Source organism: Arachis hypogaea, chromosome 10, assembly GCF_003086295.3.
Source record: "Arachis hypogaea cultivar Tifrunner chromosome 10, arahy.Tifrunner.gnm2.J5K5, whole genome shotgun sequence".
NCBI classification, from domain to species: Eukaryota; Viridiplantae; Streptophyta; class Magnoliopsida; order Fabales; family Fabaceae; genus Arachis; species Arachis hypogaea.
Genome location: NC_092045.1, coordinates 92,941,825 through 92,959,867, shown reverse-complemented (window position 1 = coordinate 92,959,867; position 18,043 = coordinate 92,941,825). Strand labels below are relative to the sequence as shown.

Here is an 18,043-nt window from a genome sequence, read left to right as displayed (position 1 = left end):
ATGGCCGAAACCCCCACACTCATTTGTCAAAACGCGTCATGCTAGGGAGAGGTATCCACACCCTTATAAAGCATGCTTCGTTTCCCTCCCCAACTGATGTGAAACCTTATAATCCACCCCCCTAAGAGACCCAAGCGTCCTTGCTGGCACATCGATCTGGGCTCCTGCTCTGATACTATCTGTAACAGTCTAGACCACCTGCTAGCACGATATTGTCTATTTTGGCACACAAGACCTCACGATTTTGCCCTTGACGATAGGGATGATAGCCGAAACTCCCATACTCACTTGTCAAAATGCGTCATGTTAGGGAGAGGTATCTACACCCTTATAAGGCATGCTTCGCTCCCCTCTATCTTCTTTATTTTCTTTAACATATCTTTCTTCTTCTTCTAAAAGCCAAAGAAAGAGTGGTAAAACAATGTCGTACAACTTTGAGCCAAGGAGATTGAGTGAAATAAAAAATTTCAGGAGTACGCCTACTCTTGCCGGTAGCGATGTCTCCCAGATCACCGATGATGATTTCAAGCTCAGCGAAGAGATTGCTCGGTGCTATAGCTACTCTCTCTATTTATCCTCTCTATTTTTTTCATTCATCTGTTTCTATCCTAATTTTTTTCATAATCTCTGAATTTTAACATTCTTTGGAAACACTTTTTTTATGATTGTGTTATAATGGTCACAACTTTTTTTTGTGAACAGTAAACACTTTATTAATGATTTTTTTAGTTAACGAATTAGGTATATGGACTGAATTGGATTGAAATAGAAGCTATTTCTGAAATTGGTTATAGCCATAATTATAGTGTAGTCAAAAAGACTATTCTACTGACAGTTACCTACTACTTCATGACAAGTCTATCATATCACTTCCCTCTATGCTTGTTTCTAGGTTTCTTGGGCAAGTATCTAATTTAGTCATCCATAGAAGAAATCAGAATTCCAATTTTTAACTTCCCTTTTATTCCTAGCTGTTTTTATCATATTTAAATATATGTGAGTTATATCCAATTTGGTACTCTCCTTATTTTTATGTTTTCATTGTTCAACTTATACATTATTCTTATGGGTTTCTTTAGTACCTTGAGTAATGACAGAGTCAAAGATAATTTTGTTGGTCCCCAAGAAAACAGAGCTAAATCTTGCTAATATAAATTTTTGGTGTGAAAATTCTAGAATTAAGGTTCAAATCATCAGATTATAGACTGTCTCCAATCCAGTCTCTGAAGATGAAAAAGTTTTGTTCCTTCAAATGTTGCTGATGGATGAATTGATTAGTTATCTTGAATGCATTAGCTTGATGTTGTATATTATCAAATATTTAATCCAATTTCTATATTTTTACTCAAATGTGTCCAGAAAATACTTTTTTGTACAAATAGTATTTCATTTTTTAATGTTGAGAACATCTATTTTTTTCAGTTTCATAATATTCAATGTACTGTCAAGGAACATTTCATAGCTCAATTTGAAGGTATTCTCAAACAAGGCGATGTTTACTCTATATCTAAGTTCACACTGGTTCCAAATCTTAAAGTAGCCAAAGTTAGCAAGCATCGATACAAAATATTTTTGAAATTGATACAGAAGCTATTCTTTTACCTGGTCTCATATTCCCAAATATTCCTTATATTTTACATAATGTTGAACATGTGTCACGATTACAAAAAGAAGACCAATATTTGATAGGTTAGTCTATTTATTGTATAGATACTAATGGTTTTCTTTGCAATATCCTTTTATTCTCTGAATTTAACAATTAATCCATATATTAAGGTTTTTTACTTCGTTATCCATTTTGTTGTGTTAGATGTAATTGGCCTATTGATAAGTGTCCGTTAATATCCATATGTTCAAGATTCTTTTGAAAAGAAAGTAAAGTTAGTGGTCATACAACTTTATACAAATGGGTTAGGCATTCTTGATTCAAGCATTTCAAATACATGAACACCTTTACTATAGTTATTTTTCAATTTATTTATATTTAACATTAATTCGTTATTTGTAATGTGTTTTTCATATAATAAGTGAATATCTAATTCTTATACAGATTTTCACATCTTTCAGCTGCTATGTTCATTGTAACCTGTTTAGAGATTTTTTGGCAATGCACTCGAGCTTGATGAAATCTATTGTACAACCACCCATTGTTCTTCTTCAATCTATCATAGTTAAATTATTTAGAGGTTTCTTATACTCTGTGTTATGTTTTTTAGATATAATTTAAAATTTTTTTTATTCCATACTTATTATTTATATATTTTTAACTGTATCACATTATTTTGGTTTAGCCTATAAATACTCAATTTCTAATGAATATTTTTCAGGTTATATTAATCAATCTTGCTGAGTAAAGAAAAGTTGGCTTGTAAAATATCATAAATTGTGCAAATATCACTGTTAACCCTAAGATTCCTCAAGTTGTGGAGTTCATATATAGGTTAGATTTCTCAAATGTTATATATTTTCTCTTTAGTGTTATATTTTTTAAAAATACCTAACTAGAAATTGTTCCGTTGATCTTCATTATATATGCAGCCTGAATCCTTTCCAGCCTTGGTTCACCGAAATTCTGACTATTGGTGATGATTGCATTTTTGCTGATGTTGATGATGATTTTGCTAATTTATATAAGAATTGAACTATTCTTGAATTAAGGGAAGATGATGAGGTTACTTTTCTATTTTTAATTAGTGAAATCATAATTTTATATATGTCTTACTTCTATTATTTCTCAATGATGTACCATAATCACTTATTCCTTTAAATCTTTTTTATCTGTTGCAATATTTTTGTATTTAATTAGTCTACCATATTTGGTCGAATCTTTTTTTTTTAATATAGGAGGGCTATTTCAATGTGGTTGGAAAAATTAAAACTATTTGTAACCAATATAATTAGTGGTTTTATTCTTGTATTTGTGGACATCCTTTATAATTATCAGGAAAAGATTTTACTTGCTCTGAATGTGAAAAAGATATACAGAATCCACTTAAAAAGTTAATCCTCATAAACAATCGAACACTTTGTTTTGTAAGCTTTTTAGCTTCATTAATAGTAATCATACTTTTTTCCTAAGTACCTAATGAAATCTCTCATTTGGATCCTAAATTTAGACTTTTGTTACATGTTAAAGATAACACATGTAACACCCTAACTTTTAGCACCTCATGATCGTACTAAAAGTTCATGCCATATTTACCTCTAAACCTTTTTATTCTATACTATTTTTATTTAATATTGAGCCTTTGCGAATACGAACCGAAATTTTTAATTAAGAAAATGAAGATTATTTATTTTAAACCACTTAACTACCACGGTATGTATATTCACATAGCATTAAATAAATAGACTTATTTCACGATTCTCAAAAACAAATCCTATCCTTCTATGTAAGAACCGAAAATAATTAATGATTAATTAGCATAAACTAATAATTAATTAATGACCCAAAATAGGTTTCAAAAATTTAGAACATTAATTAAAAAATTTAAATATGATTTTTAGACTCAATAGATTTTTCTGAGTTGGAAAATATAATTTTCTTCAAAAAATTACGTAAAAATGTGTACCAGTAAATTAACCAGCAGAACTGACTTAACTCTATCCGGTACTGTGTGTAAGAGCAGTAAAAATTATAGAAAAAGTTAAGAAAATGATTAAAAATTGAAAATCGGGCACTGATTTTAAAGGTTTGGATTGAAATTAGGCCAAACGGGATAAAAATGCCAACGGGTTGTACCGGGCTCAAGCCCAACATATATAACACTCCATTAGTGAACCCATCAACCATAAACACACACACGGGTGAGTGCCTGAAGTGAAGGGGAGAGGAAGCGAGAAAAGTTACTATTCACATACAACTTCAATCTATCATATCTTGAGCTACGGTGCTCTGATTCACGTGTCGTCAGTAGCTACACAAAGCTCTCGCTGAGCCTGTTACTTTTATCTAACTTTCATAGGTAAGATTTTGAATTTTTCCTTCCTTCCTGCAGCCCTAAGAATTTCGAATTTGGTGGGTTTTAGTTTTGAGTGAAATTTGTGTTTTGGTTGTTTAGGTACTAATCATTAGTGAGGGCTTGTTGGTTTCTATCCCAAATTTCAGTGGATAAGGTAAGATTTCTCAAGAAACCTTGTAAATTGATACATTGTGAATGTTAGGTTTTGATTTTTATGAAATATATGATGTTAGTTTGAATATTGGAGCTTGTTGGAATTACCTTGGATACTTGGGAGCATTTGGAGTTGGATTGGTGACTTGGTTGTGTTTGGAAGCTTAATTTGTACTCAATCTTGGGTTTTGGTACATATTAGAAATCGGTCAAGTTATGGTTTTGGTTTTCTCTATTTAATATATAATATTTTTTGACACTTAGGCTAGTGACCCATAGGATAGGTTGAATTGAAATGGCTTGTTGAATTTATTGCACGATGATGTATGATGTATTGATGACTTTGATGATTTGGGTGAGTAATGTTGTTGAGTTTAACAAATAGTGTTGAATATTGATATTGTGAATGGTTGAGGTTGATTATTATGATTGGTAGTGATAGAATAATGATTGATGAGTGTGTTGGTGGAGAAATGATTATAGTGTCATGTACTTGATAATTGAGGTTGATGATATTGTAATGTGAGTGGAAATTTGGTATGAATGGTGAATTGTGACACAAAGCGTAAGTTATGAGGTAATTTGGAGTTTGGTATGGTTTGTATTTGATTTTGGTTATGGATTTCAAGGATTTGAGAAATTAGTGAACTTTGGTAAAAATAGATTTTTAGTGAACTTTGATGAATCATAACTTGAGCCTCAAAGCTTAAAATTGAATGAAACTTATTTTAAGTTAAAGATGTCTTTGAGAGCTTTAAATTGATATAAAGTTTTTAGAAAACGAATTTTTGTAGAGAACGTTATGACCGTTTAAAGTTTGGTGTCAAAACCTGAATTCTGTAATGTTGCATAATTTTATGGTTTCTGGTTTGTGTGCGCACGCACACTGCTGTGCGCGTGCTCTCATCAGTGGGTAATTTTGACTTGAGCGTATGCACGGCCTTGTGCGCACGCACACGCTGTGTATTTTTGAAAACGTGCGTACGCACACTCTTGTGCGCACGCACACACAAGGAGGTGCCTATTACTGGAAGCGCTAGCACACTCTTGTGCGCATCCACACACATGGAGGTGCCTACTGTTGGGAGCATTAGCACATTCTCATGTGCACACATACCCTGCAAAATTTGCAAGTTGTGCAAACGCACAGCCTCGTGCGCGCGCATATGCTAGACGGTGCATTCTATTAAGGGCGTTTGCACGTATCTGTGCATGTACGCAGATTGGAAATTTTTAGTTTCTGTGCGTACGTAGAATGGAAATTTTTACTCACTGTGCGTACGCACACCTCTATGCGTACACACACTTCTTGGAAGTCTTTCTGGGCGTGCGTACGCAAAACCCTATGCGTACGCACACTACCCTTTTTTTTCAATAAACATATTGTTTTTTAACTGTTTTACCTTTTCGGCAAGCTTGCAAACTTCTGTAACACTTATTTATGTCTCTTTAGATTGTTTTTAGGTGTCAAAACATGGGGGATGCTTTAGGTAAGTTTAATTGGGTACTTTTCTTGCAAAAATGTTTAGAGAACGGAGATTTAGGTTTCTGGTGTATTGAGGATGGATTTGGTTGAGTGAGAAGGCGGGGTATTATATTGATGATTACTGACAAAAAATTATGGAAGTGGTGAATTACTGAGCATTGAATGAAATGATTTTGAAAACCACTGATGTAATGTTTTTAAACTGAGATTATTGAGACGCTATGCGCCTGGCAGGGACAGCAGTTAATCCCGCCTATCGAGGTCGCGGCGGCGGCGTAAGGGCGGTGGTTAGTCCCATTTACCTTGAGATGTGAGGTCCGTGGCAAGAGTATCCCGCTCGCATCCCTTTGGAATCACTATAGTGTGCAAGCATTGACATCCTGGACTGTCATCCGGGCACGATATCTCGGGGGTTCCCATTATGAGACCGAAGGGTGACATCTCCATGGAGGTGTGTCGGGTTGGCAGTTGAACTGACGATGTGATATCACAGCCAGATAGGATAGGCATTTATCATGTGCATCTTTTATTTGTTTGCTTGCTTTGTTGACTTGAATTGCCTATTTGAATTACTTGATAAACATGCTTATACTTGTGCTTTACTTGCATTGTATTATTTGTGTTTTCTGCTGGGATTGAGGAGGTTTCGAAGACGGTGGCGATAGGATCGCGTGGAGGTTAGGCTGGCGAAGGCTGTGGGACAACAGAGAATTGTTAGTTAGAAATTCCTTAAGTTAGATTACCCCTTTTTCATTGTGGTTTTAAAGTTAATATTTTAAAATTTATTTATGTTTTAAGCTTGAATCTTGTGATGGATAAGAAGTTCTAGGATAGCCTCTAGCGTTCCGAAGTCTTATATCTTATATCACTGGGCACTGTTACCATACTGAGAACTTCCGGTTCTCATCCCATACTCTGTTGTTATTTTTCATATGCAGGTTGCAACCCACCTCGGTGAGTTGCTTGATGGTGACAGAGCGGAGGATCTTCACTATGTTTTGAAGCCTTTGATTATTTTTGCTTAGTTCTCTCACCTTTTGTATTTATATTTTCTTAGAGGCTTACTTTGAAAGAAAGTTTGTATAAGCTATTTTACTTTCTAAACTTTGTATATCTGTATATAAGACTAGCCGGCTTAAATTCCGCGAGCCGTGGCTAGACTCTTATGACTATGATACTTTGATATATCTATATATTGTCTTGATATCTGTATGTATATCTTGTGCCTTAAGTTGTAGCTCGTGTGAACGTTTTGCGCTTTTCAATTCTGTTTTTGAGCTTAATCCTTCATCGGGCTCCTAGAATATATTATTTCCTTCTATATAATTATGTATAAGCTTTAGAGTTGTCGTAACCTTTGATTAACCTTTGCTTTACGACGCGAGGTAAGGCTTAGGGTAATTAGGGTGTTACACTCTAAAAACTAAAAACAATAAACGACAAGGGAAAATAAATTCTAATAACTCAACTCGTGAACTTAATCTTCTATGCTCCTGTAGCTCCGCATTAAACCTTTGCACTTGTAGCTGAAAGAGGTGAAAATAGGGGGTAAGAACTGGGGAGTTCTTAGTAGGGTCGGGGTGGACAGTTATGTTCATTATCCAAATTTAAAACTCATATTTTTATTATAAAAATTTTCCCAAAATAACATTTCCATACATTTTATTGCTTACTAAGAAACCATTTTAACCAAAACTTACCACTGATCCAACCAATCATGACCTCTGGCCCAAATCCAATCAACTCAGCCTCTGGCCCAAATTAAATCAAATCACCATCAAAACTCAATCACAAAATAGAATCAATCACAGGCATAAACAATGCAAGACAAACACAATCAGAAAGTAATTAGAGCAAGTACAACAAATAACAATTAGACAAAAATCATCAGATAGGAAAACCAAAACACTTAAGCACACCCAGACAAAGCAAACAAGTGCAATATGATGCATGCCTGTCCTACTGGCCATGAGCTCATGTGTCGATTACTTTGCCAGAACCCGACAAATCCGGTAGCTAACCTGGATATCATCCTCTTGAAAATCGGTGAGCAGTACAGCACCACGATCCTCACCTGGAGGGTGGTACACTACCACAAACCTCGCAAGATCTTCAATTGAAAAAACAACACACACATGGACGGTAAATAACCATGATCCCCACAAACACATTCACAACCCGTGGGTGGTAAACAACTACGATCCCCACGTCCATCGCGATACTGGACAAGTGGTACACCACCACGATCTTTGCCAGGTCATAACTCAAATTTAAAACCACAATTCTTTTTAAAACCTTGCATACTGCCCAGATTTTTCTAAATATCAAAATCTCTCTTTAAAAATAATTTGAATCCATTTCTCTTTCATCAAACTCTTTTTCTTGATAAACTCAAAACATAATCATTTCTTTAATAATTCAAAATTAGCTAATATAATTTTTAAAACTTTTGAAAATCTATTTTGACTCCCGAAATATTCAAAACACCCCCAATTGGTTGTTCATACATAGCGAATCAAAATCTCAAGCAAACAACAATAATTCAACAAAAATATAGCATAGACTTAATTAAATTCAAACAATAATCAATCAAACTAACATTCAGTTATCAAATTCACATTTAATTATTATAAAATTACCAAACCCTACCTCCGTGCAAATTCAAACAACGAAAACTTTGGAGAAGCTTTCTAACTGAACTGTTGTAGAAGAAAATATTAGAAATCGTATGTACCTCCTAAAACTTCAATTGGCCGAACTCAAAGAAAAAAGAAGTTATGTCACCATCAATTTTTATCAAATAAAAGTGACACCAACACGTAAAGAAGAAAGATACAAACACTTTTATCGAATTAGATTTTTTATTGAAGTTACAGATCGTAAAAGATTGAAGCTGAAAGCTCAGAGATTTCACGGTTCTCCTCACCCCATTCTCGGTCTCTCTCTTTCTTTCTTTTCTTTCTCAAGCTCAATTCGGTCATGAACGAAACAAATGAAGTAAGATGATGATAATGGAAATTAGTGAGATAAAGATAAGGCAAACTCATATAGAAACGAAAGAGAGATATATGAGGATTTATATTGATAATATTAATGTTCTCCTACAATATGAAATTAATGTGAATTAATGGTGGGGTCATGTTAATGTGGCTGTAAATATGAAAACATAATTTTATATATATATATAAGCCACGTTGTCTTTCTTTCTTTTTGTTTCTCTTAATGGCTTCGGCCAAAAAGAATGAAACCAAAGAAATGATATTAGATAGTGATGATTTAATGTTGTTGCTAATAAAAGTGCCTAATGAATAATAATAATAATAATAATAATAATAATAATAATAATAATAATAATTTTTTAATTTTTTTAAACTATCTCATTATAATAAAAATTATTTAAAAATTTTAATAGATTTTAAACTCAAAATATCATCAAATTTAATTTAATTGCTCTTAAAAAAATATTTTTTTAAATTAAATAATAAATCATAAATAATTTATTATTTAATTTTTAAAAATTCAGATTATTATAACACAAGCAAATATGTTTTTGTTCTCTATGATCATTGTGCTGCCGTATTACTTAAAACCAAACAGTTTGATTTGCTCCAAAAGTTTGAATATAACTTTTAGGTACATTTTTCATTACTTAATCTTTTATTAATTTGTACCCATTTTTTGATATATTCAGAAATTTTTTGCATACTTATTGAATATATTTTTCAAATTTTAAATATAATTTTATAAGTTATGAATAGTTCCTCATATCCTTTATTATTTGATATTGTTGTGGGCAAAAAGGTGATTTTTAAAGTTAAACGTAAACGAGTGGCATATGCTCCATACACGAGTTCATTCAAAGTCATTAACTGCTCTCAAAAACCAGATTGTTTCCAAATTTAAGATGGATCCAATTTTCACTGTTAGTTTGTTGAATTTTTTTTATTTTTGCCTATTACCATATTATCTTTCTCTTTAATCAAGATAATTATAAATCTCTATAATTTTTTTTACAATTGTCTCTGATTATTATTTTCTTCTGTTGTAGCGAATTATTCAAACACATATATTCTCACCACTTTATGAGGATAAATACAAAATCCTCATCCTCATGATCATTTACCATCTCTGGAAATTAGAGTATTTATTAATGTTGAAATTATGGAGACTATTGAGGTTGATCTGAATGGTTTGGCTGCTCAATACATTTCAAAAAAATCTGTATTGTCTTTTATCATTGCAACTTTCACACTTCTATTTTAAATTCATTTTTTTGACTATATTGATTATTCATTACTTACATATTCAAGTATTTTTTCACACTTTCTTAATATATATTTTTCATCAAATGTAGGTTTCTCATGTTATTTTGATTGGAACCATTACAAATATCCCTACTTGTCATTAGTGGTGGTTCTCTATTTGTCTCTGTGATAAAAAATTGAACTGAATCAACAATCTTCATTCTATGAATTTTGTTTGACACATTGTTCAAATAGTCTTTCATGATCAACAATTAATGATACTCAATGTCTTGCTTTTATATATTCAATTGAAGATTTGTATTCTTTTTAAAACTCATACTAATTAGATATTTCAGTGTTAGTGACTTAATATTTACATGTTATGTAAATATGGAAGTTGCAATCTCTTTGTTTTACATGATGAAGTGGTTTCTTATCTTATGAATAGAAAATGTAGGCACTTATTAAAAGATGATCCTTCATTTTTTATGATGAGTTTGTTATTAACTCTTTCTCATATATCGTGTATTTATTTTTTCAGATAATAAATCCTACTTAAAATCCATAAAAAAGACTTCAGATACTATATGTACCAAGTTTTATTCAAACAATATGAATTTCATTTGTATTTTAATTAATTTTTCCCGTTAATTATGTTTTAAGTTTTTTAGTTCATACAATATAATTCTTATATATGTAAATGACCTGGTGTATTCTAATTCACAGAGTAATAACTTCTACTCAGATGGATCAATGATATTGTCTAAACTAATGGCTCAAAAGTTAGTTTTTACGGTTGATCCAAAACCCATCGATGATGACAGCGTATGTCCTGCATATAATGCCACACTCATCAAATTGTTTGTAGATGCTGAAAATTGTGCAATTGTCTCATTGGTTAGCCTTTTTTATTAGTGTAATTCATTTGTTGTTTATACATTTTATTATTCTAGCATCTTTTCTTGCTATATTTCATTTTCATAAGGATTTTTTAATCATTAATTTTGATGTTGTTAATAGCATGATTTTTATTCTTCTTATGATACGACTTCATCTCAGAATAGAATTTTAGAATCTGTTAGTTCTTTCACAAACAAAGTAGGTTTTTCCCTTGCATATATAATATTTATAGAATTCAACTTGATATGTATTTAGATATCTGTTAGTTGTTGGCATATTTTTATATCCAATTTGCTAACAATTAATTTTTATTATCATTTTTTTTCTTTTTGTTCACTTATAAAAGCAATATGCTGCACATGAAAATAAATCAGATACAAATAACTGTTTCTAATCTATCTTTCTTACAAGATTTTATCCATATGCCTAATTGATTCACAAAATATATTTCTCTAAGTTTATTCAAAATTCTTATGTTTATTAATTATATGTGTAGGATATCTCTGTCAATATCCTGAGTCATAACTCCTACAACAAAAGATTATCGACTATCTATAATCATGTGTTATTGTCTATTAGAAAAAAATTAGAAGCAACATTTAACATTTCTATTCAGTAAGCTTGCATGTCTATTGATGAGAAAGAGAAGTTGAGTAATGTTACATACTTTAAATAAGGAGTGTTTGCTGTTATTTTTATTTTGCTTGGATGAATGGTTTAGAATTTTTTTGATTATCTATTGCTTATGATCCAATTAAGTTAAATATATTCATGGATTTAATATACAGATTTTAAGTTCTCGTGGAGAACATCTATTTTGCTTTAGTTAATATATAAAAATGTTCAAATGCGCGGGGCATCGACTACTCTGTAAGGAAATGAAGACTATTATGCTATATATACTAGATATTATATGATTTATGAAATGCTTACAAATTTATCATATATATTTCTATGTATGTCAATTTGTGTTGGATAAAATTGATAGTATTATTCTCTATCATGAAACTATATAAAATAATAAATATAGCATTAAAATGCTAGGAATATAAAATTATTATAAGTATAGCATCTTTATCAAAAAGTAGAAAATTAACTTTTTGATTAACTATTTTAAATTTAATTTATTGTAATGTAATAAGATTAGGTTTTTCTTCAAAAAGAAAATTAAGGTTAGGTTGTTAGGTGGGTTTTCACTTTTCAGTGTACTTTAGTTTAAAAATGAGGTTGCTTCTTCTTCTTGTTAAACTTTCATATCAGATCAGACCTCTTTCTCATCTTTCTTCTGTCTGATTGCGTTATTTGTACCCAGTCTCTATTTTTTTCTTATTTTGATGATTTCTTCGACTCAATCCTCTTTTATATTCATTATTTAAAAATAATATTTTTTCTCTTATAATTTTATTATATACACTTTTCTGGAATTTGAACTGAATTAATTCAGATATTTTTTTATTTAATACAAAAAGTGACTAAATGATACAAACTAGAACTCAGAAGGTTTCGTCGTAGAATTTTTACCGAATTTAAATTTTTCTTCCGAAAAAAAAAGGTTAGGTTCTTAGGTTGGTTTTCACTTTTCAATGTACTTTAGTTTGAAAATAAGGTTACTTCTTCTTCTTGTTAAACTCACTCTCTCTCTCTATTTGGATTTCCCACGGTATCTCTCAACTCGACAGGTCAAGGACTAATCTGTCGCGGTACTGAGCTCCATTTAAGGGTTTGCTGCTGGCCAATGGATTGCTGCATGCACAAGATGGGATTCGAACCCCCAACACTTGCTTAAGTGGACTAATGAGCTAACCACTAAACCAACCTAACTTGGTTTTTTTTTTTTTGTGTAGTTTAGTACAGTATAATTAAAACTTTTTTTTTTTGAAGAAGAAGAAACACAAGACCATGAGCATGGATTTTATAACTGCTTCACCAAAAAGGAAAGTGGGATGCTAGTCCAGCTAGCTAGATTACATACAGTTGGGTCACCGTATGAGTTTAATAGAGGCCCAATAAACTGTTCATGGATGTAGCCCAATTAAGTTAGATGAAATACTTATGGGCCTAATTGAATCCCTTGCCAATAACAGAATTAATTAATCGGCCTTACTCCCAAATACAAACAACGGAAACGTTAGTCCACACTCCACAACCCTTTTTCCTTCTAAGATGATAAAGTATTTAAAAAAAAAAAGTGAAAAGGAGAATAGAGTGCTTCTCATATGGGACCTACGGCAATCATGCTCAATCCCTTTTAGGGTATACACAAGATTTGATTTCTCTACAATTAGTTATTTCACATCATCATTTGTAACACATTTTCAAACAAAGTTTGTAGCACTAAGCATTTTTAAATTTATTTGTAAGGGTTGCAACTTGGCAAGGTATTGATTGTGACTTAGGTAGCAGTTGTTTTCTTGGTATTCATATTTCTAAAGGGCTAATTAGTCATTTTCCATTGCTTGCAATTTGCAAGAGACATTATTATCATTATTATGAGTCTGACCACTAACTAAGTGGCTGAGGTTGAAGCATCATTCTTAATTAGCAGCTTCGACGTGGTCTCCTATCAATGTGTAAGAATGTTTGATGTTGAAGTGGAACTAAAGCTGGGCAAGGTGGATTTATAATTAAAATCAAAGCAACCTCATTCCTCATAATGCTTGAATATAAACCTTTTTTAAAACTTTTTTCCTTAAACAAATTTAGTTCCATTGGTGAGTCCGTAAAATTGTGTATTGGCATGCGTTGACTCTATATTTGCGTCACTTTTAAAATTTCAAACAATCCTACGTGTTCAATAAATATTATTATTTTAAATTAATATTTAACTAATAATAATTTATAATCACATTTATAAGAATTTTTATATATAAAATATATAATTTATATTTATATTTATATTTATTAAAATTTATTATTTAAAAATAATTTAATATTTATGTTAGTCAAATATTAATCAAAATTATTAAAAACTATCGGTCCCAAAATTTTCTATTTGTAAAATATGTCGCTAATTTTAATATTAAGTAAGAAAACTCTAGAGTTGCTTCTTGCTTTTTGTAGAAGATACGATGTCAATCTAAATATAACACATCAATGTTTATTTTATTTAGTATCATTTAATTTATAGGAGTATATCAATATAATTTATTTATTTATTTTTATCTGATCCTTATATTTCAACCTTTTTCCTAGGTGGCAAAGGTGAAACATTAATGGACAAGTGACCCAACATCAGGAGTGGCCCTTTCAATGAGAAGCATGTGAGGAAAATTTTTCTTCACCTTGACATTGAAATTAAATACCCGATTCAAATAAATAGTTTCATAATTCCATTACGAAAATATCAATTTTTTAAAATTATATTAATTTTGTTCTGATATTATAAATTATAGTACAAAAAATTTATAAAATTAAACTATTTTTTATAAAAAGATTATAGAAAACAAAAATTTTCGTTGACTAAAAAGATCAGAATCTCTGTAGATAAAAAATTAAATAATAAAATTTTTAATTATTATTTTCGTATGAAAAAGTTTAATTTATTATTAATAATTAATTTTAATATTCATTATTTAAAATTTGAAACTATTTAACTTGTATACTTTTGATTAGGTATTAAGTCTATTTGCATAAATAGAAATAATTAATTTTTATACTTGTTATTTAAAAATAATATTTTTTCTCTTTATATATATATAAAAATATAATTAGATATTAGTATAAAAAATTATATTGATAGTTATAAAATTAACTCAAAATCAATTTTTTTTAAATCATTGAATTTTAATTTTAACTTTTAATCATTATAACATTAGTATTCTCTCCAAATTATATTCAATAAATATTTGAAAGGAAGAGAAATAAAAATATAGATTAAAAAGATAAGTAATGAAAAATTAAAACTAAATAAAAAAACTAAATTATATATATATAATAATAATATTTTTATTTGAATTATATTATTTTGTTAATTTTATTTTTTGTAGAACAAAAAAATAAAAAAAATAGAGAATGAGAGAAAAGAGAGAAAGATAAAGATGAAAACTGAGAGAGGGAGTTTGTTAATTTAAAAAAAATATTTTAATTTTAATAAAAAATATCGGGTGATGTAAGACCCGGTTAATTAACGGCTAATTAACCCATAAATGAGAATTTATTCTAGAAAGCTCAAAATGTGATTTTTATGGCTAAATGTGATAGAGGAGGTTGAGACGAGAATTTCGGTACCAATTTTATAGAATTCGGACCTAGATTGGACCGAACGGGCCAAACCGAGCCAATCGAACCCAAAGTGGGCCCTTGGCCCAACTAAACTAAACAAAAACTCTAGTTTTCAGCACTCTCTCTCCTCATTTGTTACACACACACGCGCTGAAATGGAGTGAGGGAGGAGAAGAATACTCTCTCAAACTTCTATCTCTCACTTGATCTTCAAACCACCATAACTTTTGATCTAAAGCTCCGATTGCCGCACCGTTTGCAGCCACGCGTTCACCGCGGAGAGCTCTACAAAACCCATACAATTAATCTTGAGGTAAGTCACGTTTTGCTCTTCGAATTTCTAGCATTGATTTCGAGTTTCATGAGCAAAAATGTTGAGATTTTGGGCTCTTTGATGTTATAGGACCCAACTCTCTTGAAGGAGAAGGTTAATCTTGTCTCCTTGGACCTTGGGTGTGGTAAGATTCTCAACCCTAGTGTATTTTGTGGTTCTATGATGTTTGGGTTTTGAGATGTTGTGTATGGGTATGATGGTTGTGGCTTAAGTTGTGTATATGTGGATGTTGAAGCTTGATTGGTGATATTGAAAAGCTTGAAAAGGGCTTTGGTGGTGAAAAATCTGTTCTTGGAGGTGTTGAGGCCTTGAGAGCTTGTGGATAAGTGATTTGGAAGTGCTCCGGTTGAGCTTGGGAAATCGGCTAAGGTATGGTTTTGTTTTCCCGTATCTAATATGTAATGTGGTAGGAAATACTTAGGCTAGAGACCCTAAGATAGGCATTGAATTGTTGGTGTTGTTGAATGGTTGAGATATATGATGTGGTCATATATGTGATGATGATTATTGATGCCTTGATAGTATGATGTATGAGAAATATGCATGTTGTGATATATGCTTGATGATTGGTTATGGTTGAATTGTGGGTTGAACCATGTATGTTGATGGTGAATATGATATTGATTATGTATAATGATGGTTAATTAGAATTGGTGTTGTTGAAAATTGGCATAAGGAAGAGTATATGATATGTCAATGTGTTTGGGTTTGAGCCACTTGGGTGAAGTGGGCTAGAATGATGGGATAGTGATTTTGTAAATTGTGGTAATGTGTCAATGTGTGAGTTGAGGAGGCTTGATGTTGAATTTGATATATATTGATTGATTTCAAAGAAAAGGGATGAAATTGGCATATTTTGATTGGTTTTGAAAAGAGTTGAAAATGGCTTCTTTTGAAAATGGCACTTTGTGATTTTTATGAAAAATATGGTTTTTGGGCATACTTTGACGGGACATAACTTGGACTAAGGATCTCTGTTTTGTGCCAAATCTGTTTAGAAATGAAATTGGATCCGGGATGTCCATGCCGTTCAAAGAACGAGTGAAAAACGATTTAAAATGAGGAAGTTATGTCCGTCGGAAGATTGGGGGTTGAATCTGTGAATTCTGCAGTTTTTAACTTAGAAAAATTTTGGCAGAGTAACCCCCCGCGCGTAGGCGCACATGGCGCGTACGCGCCGTTCTTCCAGAAAGCGCCATCCACGCGTGCGCGTGATGTGCGCGGGCGCGCCGATGGGCTGCACCCAATGCCCAGCTATTTTCCAGAGAGTTGTGCCAGAGTTGTGCCAGTTTTGTGCCTGGGGCACAAGAGTACCCACGCGTACGCGTGGTTGACGCGTGCGCGCCGTTGACTAATTTTTTAATGTGCGCGTCCGCGTGAAGGGCGCCTACGCGCCGATGAGTTTTTGTGGCCATCCGCGCGTGCGCGTGGAGTGCGCGTACGCGTGGCCCTGTTTTCATCCCAAAGTTGATTTTTGAGTTTTAAGAGCCAAATCTCATACTTCTAAGTCTCCGATCTCACCACTTATGTCTTAAATCATGTTGATATGCCTAGCTATTAGAAAAGGAGTTAGGGGATGTGGTAACTTGCGAGTGTAGCAAGGGAAAAAATGAATGATTAATGAGGATCAAAGATGATTATGTGAGAGGCGGAGGATGGTGGTGGAAGTGCTTGTTATGCCATGGGCCGAAAGGCCGTATTTGTTAATGAGATGGCTAGTTATGAATTTAACCGTAATGCCGATTGGCTGGTTATGGATTTAACCGTGAGCCGGATGGCTAGATTATTGCCGTGTTACGGCGGAGCCATGATTATGGCCATGTATAAATGCATATATGCTGTTGAATGAATTGTGAATGTTGCACTTCCACTGTTGGAGATGAGAGTTTCCCTGGGAGGAAGCAGTCGCTAGCCACCACGTGCTCCAGGTTGAGACTCAAAGCTCTTTTGACCCTATGTCATAAGTGTGGCCGGGCACTGTGAAAGACCCGGATGAGCTCGCCCCCGTAAATATTCACCAGTGAATGTAATGGATATAGATCATGATTATGATCAAGTTTATGACGAGTATAACTCGAGTTGGGGATGCGTGACAGAGGGACAGTCCAATGGTTAGCTACCAGGACTTGTCGGGTTGGCTCTATAACCGACAGATGATATCATCAGCCACTAGGGACAGGCATTCATCATATGCACACTATATGAATTGTTTGAGATTGCCTATTGCCTGCATATTACTTGCTAATTGTCTAAATGCCTTATTTGTTCCTAATTGTATATTTCTTGTTTGATATAACTGTGTTTGCTACATTATACCCCTGCTGGTGGTCGGGAGGTCTGAAGGAATTGGAAAGGGAAGTATTAGTTAGACTGAAGGATCTTTAGTCATATGCCCTTTTATGGTTTAGCTTGTTTATAAGCTTTGAATTATCTGGAGGAAGTTCTAGGATCGCCTTTGGCTTTCCTCTATTATTATGTATTATATATGTGGAAGCTGTTACCATGCTGGGGACCTCTGGTTCTCACCCATGCGAATTTTGTGGTTTTCAGATGCAAGACGTGAGGTTTCCCGCTGAGGCATGCTGGAGACTTCTAGATTTGCGAAGATCATTTGTTCTCGTGACTATGTTTTGGGTTATATGTTTTGCTTAAATACTTTTATCTCCATTAAATAATACAAACTGTGATGACTCCTTTTATGGGAGATTTTGGAGAATAGGTTTCTGTATTTGTGTCCCTTTGG

The 18,043-nt window shown here is 32.5% G+C and overlaps 1 long non-coding RNA gene across 1 annotated transcript; it reads left to right on the top strand.

The window, feature by feature from the left end:
• The first annotated feature begins 411 nt into the window (after positions 1–411).
• LOC140175514 (uncharacterized) lies at positions 412–2,825 on the top strand. Its single transcript, XR_011866338.1, has 2 exons — positions 412–2,440; positions 2,539–2,825. It is a non-coding gene; the product is annotated as an uncharacterized lncRNA (long non-coding RNA).
• Positions 2,826–18,043: the final 15,218 nt, after the last annotated feature.